This window comes from Astatotilapia calliptera, chromosome 11 (assembly GCF_964374335.1).
Source record: "Astatotilapia calliptera chromosome 11, fAstCal68.1, whole genome shotgun sequence".
Lineage (NCBI taxonomy): Eukaryota > Metazoa > Chordata > Actinopteri > Cichliformes > Cichlidae > Astatotilapia > Astatotilapia calliptera.
Window position 1 is genome coordinate 30,593,389 of NC_137432.1, and position 6,438 is coordinate 30,599,826.

The following is a 6,438-nucleotide window of genomic DNA, read 5'->3' on the forward strand; positions in this document are numbered from 1 at the left end:
AGTAAAACTTCTAGTATACAGTACAAAACTAAGGATTGCAATATGTATTTGTTTTTAAATGTCTCATTCCACAGTTTGACTAAAATTGAATCAAACTCCAGCCAAATTAGATTTTTTTTTTTCACCTCCCAACCTCCCAAACATATTGACCAAGAGAAATGACACAGTCTGATGCAGACGTACAAAAACCCGATGAGTCATTACTCCCCCCACAAGATTGTCTGTACAGTGTGATCCTGCTGCAGAGTGAACCATGAACATAAAAAAACATCATCTAAATCTTGGCTGATTGAGAATGTTACACTTAACTGCCTTTTTTTTTTTTTTTTTTTTTCCCCCACTTTTCCATTTGGCCAGAACTTTTGTGCTGTAAATTACAGTGTCCAGCTGTTTGTGTGTTCACACTGTGAGCAACATGTCTGACAGTTGGCACTGTTTGTGTTGATTGTAGATTGAGGGGTTCTGATTACTTCTCCAAGCATTGATTAAGAAAATGTCACATGTAAACAAATCACACATGTAATTGTTTTGATTTTTAGAGGATTTTTTTTTCTTTTTCTTAAATGGCCCAATAGTGAAACTAATGCAGGAAGGGCACGTTAATAACAAATAAATAAAATAAAAATAAAACCTTCAACTGAAAGAGTGAATATAATGTGTGTTACTTGTGACTTTTTTTTTTAAAGCTGATCACTCCTCTGCTGCATTCAGGCGATGCGCTTGTATTCAAAACTCTAACATTATCTCAAGCATGTGACCTTTATGTTGTGTTTATAGGTCGTGAAATGGCAAAGCAGTGGAAAAGTCACCGGAGGCTGTAAATAATCTAAACCTAACATCTAGTATTTGTTCTTGTTAGTAGCATGGATTTGCAGCTGGAAGCTGTGCAGAAAATTGATTCATTATCATGATTTTTCTCGGCTTTTTCCAGCACACATTTCATCTTTCAGTGGCTGTAAGAACAGCTGAGCCAGCCACAACGCTGCAGGGATAATTAAAGCTCAAAATCTACTTTTTATTTATTTTATTTTTTTTGGACAATTTGCTGTGAGTCTGACACATACGGGTCTATCAGGATAGTGTGGACTCACTCTCTACACATGTCCAAACTTAAGCGCCAAATGTGACAGAAAGACAGTCTTTGAGTCCAGAGGTAAAATACTAAGGCTATAAAGATATAAATAGGAGAAAAGTGAATGTTTTTATTTTGAAAATATGGGCCAGTAATTTTTATATTCAGCCAGTAAACTAACACATGGTGGTTGAATGCTGCTCAGTTCAGCTCATGTCGCTCACAGTATGAACCACTTGGTTGAGGGTGGTGATGTTTTCAGATGTGGGATAATATCCACAAGTGAATCGGAGAAGAGCTGCAGATCTTGAGATTCACACATTTTCCTTAGGAGCCAACTTGGGACAGCTGAAAAAGATCTCATTGCTTCTTGTGATTCAGGTTTTGTTGTACAAATGTTTTCTGTTGCTGTTTGATTTCATTGTTGGTTTTATTTCCTAGTTTTGCGGGTAATCTTAATTCTCTAAAAAGGGCTTAAATCAGAATGTAACCCGGCATATCATCTTCATACTAATTCTTTAAGAATTGCTTTAGTATCTCTTATATAAATGATGTAATGGTTAAAATTCAAATATTGTCCTGTGTTGTCTTTATTTGGCCTCTTTCTGGGAAAAAATAAGAGGGTCATCTTGTGAAAATAGATTTCATGATTATTAAACGTGATTTTTGCACTAACAAATGCAACTGAGGTTGATTTCATCTTTAAAAGTGTGTTACTGTTGAGTGTGTCCTTTTTTTTTTTTTTTTTAGTTATGTAGTTATTAAAGAAAACTTGGTATGAAAATCCCAGCAGTAAGAAATAAAAGCTTGTCTTCACAGCCATGACAAACAGGAAAACCAAAGAAACGTAAACAGCTCGAACTAAGTGTACTGTGGTTAACTGAGTTCCTGATTAAGATCAAAAGCTGCACGGAGAAATCAAACACCCTATACACTCCTGGAGACTAAAGGGCACAGTAAAAGTGCCCAAAAGAAGTCAGAAAAAAGAGCTGAAGACACATTTATCTCATATTCTATGACTCGTATTTATTAATTTTTACACGCTTTTTCCATTAGTGGTTTTGTCAGGAAGGGGTTAAAAAAAATCTGCCAAACAAAACATCTGGAGTCACCGTGGCGACACCTTGTGTATAAAGGAGCACCCAAAGTAGCTTCATTGTGTTAACCCCTATAAATTAGCTCTTATACCAACATATAAACACTATAGACTAAGTAAATTGGTATGAAATTTTAATTACACTATAATACTTTAACGTAGTCAGATGAAATTTGATGTTAAATTTATAGATTATTCAGTAGATACTGTAGAAATATTACATCAATATGTATGTAAAATGCCTTATAACTATAGTGTTTAGTACAAATGTCATGCGGTAATCTAAAAATAAATATATTTCTGTGGGTCAGTACTGGAAACAAACCGGTAACGTGTGGACACTCTTGTTACTTTTAGTCTAATTTAAAAGCATGGGTAACATAAAAATGGCCACAGCCATTGTGATGTCACCTACTGGCTTTGGACACCATATTTGGCCACTGCCTCGGTTGACAAGCTGCATTCACAAATTGCATCAGTGCAGCAGAGTTTAATCAGCTGAGTAGCTGACAGACTAATAAAATGCTAGTTTTTAACTCACTAGATCCTGGATGGTGTTTACTATACAGTGTGCTGTAGTATAAGTCAGATAATACATTCAAAATTGCACTGAAAGGCTCCCAGCAGCACACACATCATACAGTTTAATGACTGACGGTCGTGGATGAAGCCTAGCAGAAGCTGATTGACTCCAGATGTCTGTTTGGATGCCTGTCGGTCCACACCCCTGATGCAATTACCCACTGAATGAGCTGTGAAAAGTAATCACCCCAGGCAGAGTTGTAATCCATAGAAGTCAAAACACATTTGACTTTTTGCTTAACCTTTTAATGCTGTACAGTTGGACATTTTAACATAAGAGCCTATTATGATAGACTCCCTTTTGGGGCTTTCCTCTAGTGGCCGATAGAGGAACTGCAGTTGTTGTCACTTTGCACAGACTTCATCTCTCAGCTCTGGAGGTGGCCTGTGCTTAAAAGTAAAGATTGATTGTTCGACGTCTAAATCACAGTTGGCAGTGGCTTTTAAGTGTAACTTGCCGAGATTCCTGATTTCAGGAGTCCTCTCACAAATTGTGACAGTAACAACAAGCTGTTTATAAGTTATAATGATCTAACAATGCCTGACATGTTTCCGTCCTTTAGTTTTAGCGATTTGTATGCAGACTTTTTAGTTTTTTAATGTTTAATTATAGCACAGTTCTTATTTGTGGCCTCAGTTTGTACACTTAGTCCAAATTTGGTTCCAGTTAGATAAAGCATTTAAAATTACTGATCCGATTTATCCTCACGGGCCATCCATCGCTCTCACTGCTTCTGTCGACTGCCTTTACAAACTATGAAAGGATCATGTGAAAACAGTGGGGCAGGAGTCAGTCAGCAGATTATTCAGCCAAAACTGTAGCTTTCCACAGTTTCCATTGCTCTTCTGAGTGTAAATTAAAGAGTTGTCTTGCCAGCTAGTTTCAGTTCATTTTTATTTATGCAATGCTATTTCACAACAGGCATTTTAAATTCCCTGTACACTGTAAAGACCTATATATCTGATATTATTTTAGTGTGGGACTGATTATTTCTCCCTCTGTGTTAGCCCAGTGATGTGACTGTGATTGTCCAGGGTGTACCTCACCTCTCTTCCTAAATTGGCTGTGATAGGCACCAGCACTCTGTTACCCATATTAGATAAGTGATTAAAAAAGGCATGGATATACTGATGATATTTCAAATATTGAACATGTAGAATATCCTTTTCAAAGCTTTCTTATTAGGGTTGTCTGTTTTACAGTCTTCATATAAACTAAAGCCACAGCAGGAGCCAATCAGCAGCTTTATGTTAAATTTTAAAGGAACGTAGTTTGCAGGCTTCATACAGTTAAAAAAGTCTTTAATCCCATTATGCTATAGGAGATGTAAGTGTGTGAAGGAATAATGAATAAATTATGATATGTTAAAATATCTGTCAAACACAACTTCTTTATCAAAGCAAATCTCAGAAGTACCATAACAAGGAGTTCAGGTGTTTAATATTTATTAAATACAGTCAAAGTTATCAGATGTTTTCAGCACTGCCACTGCTGGATGTGTAATATGTTAATGGAGATGGCACACAGCTGAAAAGTAAAGCACAGGATGAGATTACTCAAAGAAACATGTTTTATCTATATGAAAAAGTTTGATCAGCAGAAAAAAGTCAAAAGTAGTGTGTAAAATATCATCACTAGATGTAAGTTGCAGATTACAATCAACTGAGTACTGTTTTCTTACTCCTCCCAATTTGAGCATAAGTCTAGTTATGGTGGCTTCTGTAGGATACACAACTCTGGCTGATGTTTATCTGTATTGAGTGTAAGCTATCACTCTGTTTACCTAAGTCGGTGTCCTTTTCTTTTTACTCTGAAGGAGGCTGTAAAACTGAGAAAAGAGTTCAGTACGAGTCAATGAGTCAGTGACGCTAACATGTGCTCGATTGCAGCGGTACTGAGGTGAGTTGTTGAGAATATTCTGAAATTTTCTGTCTTTAATTGCTGCAGTTTTTGCTGCTGTTAGCTGCTGTTAGCCTCTGTTAGCTGCTGTTAGCCTCTGTTAGCTGCTGTTAGCCTCTGTTAGCTGCTGTTAGACAGCATTACTGAAACATTCTTTGTAGTGGCTACAATATTTGTGTGTCATATGACGTGAGAAAGTAATAAAACTGTTTATCAAAGGTGTTGTTTTTAGGACACATGAGCCGGACATTAACTCCCATAATATTAATTTATACTCTCTTCCCTGCTGTCCGAAAAAAGAAAGGGTTGCACATTTAATCTGCTGACAATATGCAACTGCCACAATATCAGGAATAAGTGAGCATGTTTTCAAGCATTAGTCCCCTGATTTCAGTTTTGTATACTCATGAGTATAATGCTCTTTTTTGGATTACATTCCTATTAAATACCCTTAAGAGTTTAGGTTTTTAAAAATGATAAACCTTATCTGTGTTTAAGTAATACTATTTACATTATTTAAAAATAAAAAAGTTAATAATTCACATTTAATAGATTTAAGTATAATTTAGTTGTTGATTTCTTAGAATAAAGTACTCACTACAGTAAAATAAAATGTGCATAATGTGAAAATTATAAGAACTCAGTGTTGCTAGAACTGCACTAAACAAAATTGAAGGTATTCCAGTATTTAAATTTTCACAAAGCCCTGCATGAAAAGCATGTTTGTGCATCAAGCACACTTTACATACAAAAATGAAAATGAAACAGCAAAAGGTGACAGAAAATGCTCTGACTGTTTCTGAAAAAGGAACCTGCCCAACTTTAATCACCATGACAATGATTTTTACTGATGTGCACACTCAAAAATACTACACCAATACATTCTTTATGTAAACTATGCACCGTAAGATATATAATGTAGCAAAAAATAATTATTTTATCAGAACCAACATTATTATATTAAATGGCAACTGGACCTCTGTATAGAAATGACATGCACTATGTGAAAGGTAGAGCCAAGGATGAGACACAAGATATTTTTAGAATCAAACATGGTCATATTCATATCTCATCTAAAACATGATTAAACTGAGGATCAAAAGGAATCTAATGCTCATGCAGCAGGGGTGCCAGAGCCTGTCTGCCAAAGTGTCCATTATGGTCCATTGGATGCCTTTGCAAAGAGTGAAAATTACAGAGAAAGAGGGCATAATTTTGGACTGTACTTTGCACCTGGAGAGCACTCTGCAGCAAGTCATTATTAATGGATCATGTCAGAGTGGTTGTCCAAACTGCTCATTTTTTCTGAGGCAGAAGTTTGAACAACTGTCACTTTTGCAGCTGTCTGAATCAAAGCGCTGAGCCTGCCGTGCATCTGTAATTTACAAAAGCAGATTACACTGATGTGGAAAAAGTGAAAGATTTTTTAAATTTCACATTTTTCTTGATTCATTTCATGCAGTTCAGCCTCTGAAGAAAGTTACATTACAAGTTAAAAGTCATAAAAAAAAAACTGTGATGTAAATGATCAAAAACGCTCTGCTACTCGTTCCCCAATTTACGTGCTGCATTGAATGCAACGTTCGTTTCACTTGCGTTTACACGGGCCACCACAGGGGGCTGTAGACGGCTTGACTATAGACAGTATATGATATACTACACGACAGATTTAACGCAATAAAATGCAGAAATCGACAGCGGCAGCATTGAAAAGGTGGATTTTAAGGTCACATCGTGGAGTGTGATCGCAAAGCAGAGCTGGCAGAAGCCTCAGTCCACTCACCTGTT